Below are 5,245 nucleotides of genomic sequence, written 5' to 3'. Positions count from 1 at the left end.
ATGGTATCTAACCATGATAGCATTGATAGGACGACAATTAAAACACATGCGATATGTATAGTCTTTCTTGGGAACAAGTATTACCGGGACGACGCATGGGCTCAAGCTTTCTCACACATGTCCATTGTCGATGAGTTATTGTACTTGCCATTGAATATCCTTGGTTTCTTCGGGGTTGACGCAGTAAGGTGCCTTGTTAGGAAGTGGGGCTTCGGGTATGAGGTTGATGCGGTGTTCGATGCCTCGTAGTGGAGATAGTCCTGGAGGTAGCTCAGCAGGGAAGACGTCCTTGAATTCCTGCAAGATATTAGACAACGCTAAAGGTAGAGGGTGAGAGGTGTTAGTTGTTTTTTCCTTGTCCTTGTACAATAGGACATAGTGCATAACACTTGATGAGTTCTCACACACTTCTCTCATCTCACTTTTGGTAGCGAATAACACTATGTTTTTCTTGTCGCTCATCGTGGAGGCACTCAATTTTGGCTTGTGGCGCTCACTCTCTTTTTGGTGATTCGCTCTTTGACTATTCTCTCCATGATGGGTGGTAGCTTGCTTGTTGGCGATCACTTGGCTTGGTGACATAGGTCGTAGCACGTACTCCTTTCCCTTCATCTTGAAGCTATAGTGATTGGTTCTCCCTTTGTGGATGACGCCATGGTCAAATTGCCAAGGTCATTCAAGTAGGAGGTGGCAAACGGACATAGGAACCACATCACACTCCAAGGTGTCTTCGTATGCTCCAATCTTGAAGGAGACTTGAACGGTGTGCTCCACTTGAATGGTGCGAGAATCGCTAAGCCATTGGACCTTGTAGGGACGAGGATGCTTCATCTTGACCAATTGTATCTTGGAACATAGCTCTTCACTTGCCAGGTTGTGGCAACTTCCTCCATCGATGATGACCTTCATGGACCTTCCATTGATGCCCACCTTGTTGTGGAATATATGGCATCTTTGGTCTTTGTCTTGTTGATGTTGAAGTGTCAAGACTTGGAGACAATGAGAGCGGGGCTCGAATCATTGTCACAATAGACTTGGTCATCTTCATCTTCATTCACTTGTTGGTGCATAGCCACATGCTCAAGGGCTTCCATTTCTTCTTCACTCATGGAGTCATGGTTACCATCGTCTTTGGCGATCATGGTGCGTCAGGTGGGACATTGGTCTATCTGTGGCCTCGGCCTTGGGAAGTAAAGCATTTTATGGAACTTGTATTGTCGGTCTCATCTGGTGGAGTTGTAGATGATGAAGCTCTTGTCTTGAAGTTGCTTGTAGTAGGAGGATGACTTGAGGATGTCAAAGTTTTCTTATAACTGGACCTGTCGCCAATGCTTGTAGTAGGTTTTGTTGAGGTATGGTTCATTGTAGTCGGTGAAGCTTGGTTGTAGGAGGATCCGTATGACTTGGAAGAGTACTTGGCGTACTTATAGTATTCTTGCCCTTGTTGTTCCGCCTTGGTAGCTTGGTGTACTAGCTCAATGAGGTTCGAGTACAGTTGGAAATCCGCAATCTTCTTGATAGGATGGTTGAGTCCATTTGAGAAGTGTGCCATGGTTTGTTCCTCATCTTCCGTGACATTTGCTCGAATCATGGCAATCTCCATTTCCTTGTAGTACTCTTCAACTGACTTTGTGCCTTGGTTGAGAAGTTGTAATCTCTTGAAGAGGTTGCGACTATAATATGTAGGTACAAAGCGCGCTCGCATGGCATCCTTCATGTGAGCCCATGTTGTGATTGGCGGATCACCTCTTGCCTCTCGCCTCTGAGTGACTTGCTCCCACCAAATGAGGACATAGTCTTGGAACTCAAGAGATGCCATGGAGATCTTCTTCTCTTCCTCATAGTTGTGCAAGTGAAAGATCTTATCAACTTTGAATGCCCACGAAAGGTAGTCTTAGGGGTCGTTGCTTCCGGAGAACTTAGGCATGGTGAACTTGAGCTTGCCGTAGCACTGCTCTTCATTGTGTCGGGGTTGATGGTGATGACGCTCTAGGCGTGGAGCAGGGTCTTGAGCCGCTTGCTCCTCATGCTCCGCTTGATTGTTATATCATTGAGGTTGTGGTATTATTTCACGGTTTCTCATTTCTTGGCGCTCCTCAAGGCGTGCGGCTTCTTCTTATCGTTCTTGTCGGAGGGCCTCTTCTTGAAGTCATGCTTAACGATTGCACTCGTCGACGGCTAGTGTAGCTTCATGTAGAGCACGTTGAGCTTCAAGGTTTTGTTCATCACGACATTGTTGTTCTTGTCGAAGGGCATCACCATATTGTTTGCCTTGTTGATCTTGGCGTATTGGAGCTTGCGCTTGGACCAGATGCTCATTAGCTTGTTGCCATTAGCGTTCACATTCACATAGACGACCTTGTAGACCATTGCCATGGAATGGGTTTTGTGGATCTCGATGAGCTTCATGGCCTTGGCGATGATGCGAATGAGCTCGAGGACGACTTGCATCCGAAGAAGATTGCGAAGAATGTCGACTTGAGTGGCTCCGTCTTGAGTACGATGAAGAGATAGAAGAACGATTGATCAACAAGGCGCATATCTTTTCCATCCTTGCATTGCTCTCCTCTTTTTGTGCGTCGATCTTGGTGTCGAAGTAGTCTCTTGTACGTTGTTCGGATTGTCTCAAGTCGGTGTAACAGCCTGGATTTTTGCCCTTTTCTTTTTCCTTTGATTTTCTTGGATTTCCTGTTTTGATTTGCTTTTACGTGGCTATGTGGTTCTGAAACTTGGGAAGATCATGTCTTCCTAGGTTTTATAGTGTCTTGTCACCCTATTCATCATTCCAAGATCATGTCATTTCCATCTTTGACCTAACCCAAAATTCTTTTATTGGGAATATTCCTTTTCTGATAAAGGAATAACCCTTAAAACCCTAGGTTGTGAAGCAACCTATATTTCTGTCACTCCTAAAATTCCCAAATAATTCTCATAATTTTTTTGGGTAATATCTTCCTCAGATATGGCAAAATATATCATTGGCCATGTTTCCCATCATGCTCAATAAATTCATTTCCTATTTTGTTCTAAATGGCACATTGTGAAGCAAGTGCCATCTATCTTTGCCCAATTCAACCAAAACTTCTTTGACATCTTCTCCTGTCCAAATAATTGCCTCATGCCAAAATTCAACTCAATTTGTCGAGTAAATATTCTTGAGCAATTTTCAAAGTTCCTGTCTGAGGGAAGTGATTGTGAAGGAAGTACAAGCTAGGCATATCCAAATGAGTTGCAATTATGCAAGATCCTTCCTATGGTCAAATAATGACTCTCCACCAAATATGAGCTCATGTAACTTATCTATGTGAGCCCAGATCTAAATCTTAGTTTCTGGTCAGATTTTCAGTTTGTGAGGCAACTATGTTTTATATTGCTTCATGTAAGCTAAAAATTTTCCAGGGCATTCTTCAACCTATATCAACTCCCTCCACCAAGTTTTAGCTCAATTAGTTAATCTAATTGCCCTGTGCAATTTGTCCAAGTTTCTGTCCAGAATGAAGCTTTGTGAAGCAAGTGCCACTTTGGTATTTCCAAATGGCATGAATTATTTACAGCATCTTAATACCATCATATAACCCCTCTATGCCAAATTTCAGTTCACAGAAATCAAGTATGTGAGTGTATCATCCAAATCTCAAATTCTGGCCAGTTTTGCACTTTCTACTGCAACCCTCATCTAAACTCCTCCTCTTAGTCTGGTTTTCGGTGATCAGCATCAACTTGGTGTGTGATCATCAGCAGACAAACTCTTTACCACGTTACCAAGCTGGTTTAACCACATCAAGTTACAAACACCTTCTTACTGCTTTACTTTGGAGTTAAGTGCAAATCTCTTCTTTGCCCCTGGACCAATTTATTTCTTCAGTTGGACTAAGGGCACCAAGGTTAACCTACTGGACATGGTCAGCCATGCCAAAGAGTGCCACTTGCACCAGTGCCCAGGATGATCACGCTGGCGTCACGCACAGTGCAAGCTCCGGCTCGGTCCGGCCACTGTGCTCGTCTCCTCCCTCCTCGTCTCGACCTACATTCATGTCCTGGAGCTTGCCCGTGCTCGACTGCATCGCCCTGCATTGTTGCTTCTTCGTCGTTCGCCATAAATGTGCCGCTAGCGCCATGCCCGTGCCATGCCTAGCCTTTGCCGCCATTAAAGCTTGGTCGGGAGCTCGTCCGTGAGCTCTAGAGCCCTCCTCCGTGCCTATATAAGGACCCCCGAGTCCCTCCGCACCTCAACCATCTCTCCCTCGCCTCATTTGCTATCTGGAATAGCCCCATCTCACCGGAGTTCACCTCTATATACCATGGCCGCCTCGGCCTCGGCATGATTCTGGCCAACCCGAGCCTCCTCTCGCCTCCCCTCCACGTCCATTGTCTCCCCCTCGTTCCACTCAGCCACCCCACCCACTTGCCCCCTCACCGGAGTGTGTTCTTCGCCAGAGAGCACCACCGCCCGCCCGTCCCGGTCCTCTTCCTGGCGCCACCTCTCCCTCCACCCCTCTCCTCCCCGGCGGCCGTGCTCCCTCTGAACGGGACCCCCTCCCCGCCCCGGTCCGGCCGGTGCCCTCGGCTCGGCCAGAGACGGCCGGAGCTGGCCGCCCCCCTCGTCGCTTCCTCCCCTGCTCCTCCTCTATCCCTCACAGGAGCACAGGAGCGGGAGGAAGGAGATGACCGAGCTTGCGCCCTCCCCCTGCGCCTGGACCCCACTTGTAAGCCTCTCGTTCCCTGGTCCACGTGGATAAGTGGAGGCGTCTTTTCCAGAAATGGGTTTCTGTTTTGAGAAAGCGTATTCTCTATCTTTTGCGGCTGAGAATACGTTTCCCTTCACAGAAAACGTAATTTGGAGGAAGGCATGTTCTGTTTTTCCTCGCCAGGGACCTGTTTGTGAAGAAATATTCACAGATTGGTCTCTGATCTTCAACTCCTCACAACTTTTCAACCGTAACTCCGATCGAGGTGAAACCAGCGCTCACTTCTTTGTATCGTCGAGCTCTATCTTTTGGTAGCATTTTCACTAGGTGTTCCCACAGTGAAAATGACCATTTTGCCCTTGCCTCTAATCAGCCCCCTCCAAGAGAAAACTGTCTGACGTTTTGTTTCGCGGCTTCACCGCACTTCTTCCTGGAGTCTCCATCACCCCAGGCAAGCCACAATACCCACTTACATGATAGTCATGCAGTAGCCATGGTTTTCAAATTAAATATTTATTAAATGTTTGCTTGTTCAAAAATATGGTTATCGTTGTTTC

Source organism: Triticum aestivum, chromosome 6A (genome assembly GCF_018294505.1).
Source record: "Triticum aestivum cultivar Chinese Spring chromosome 6A, IWGSC CS RefSeq v2.1, whole genome shotgun sequence".
Taxonomy (NCBI): domain Eukaryota; kingdom Viridiplantae; phylum Streptophyta; class Magnoliopsida; order Poales; family Poaceae; genus Triticum; species Triticum aestivum.
The sequence above is the reverse complement of the archived record's forward strand: the minus strand, read 5'-3'. Positions refer to the sequence as shown.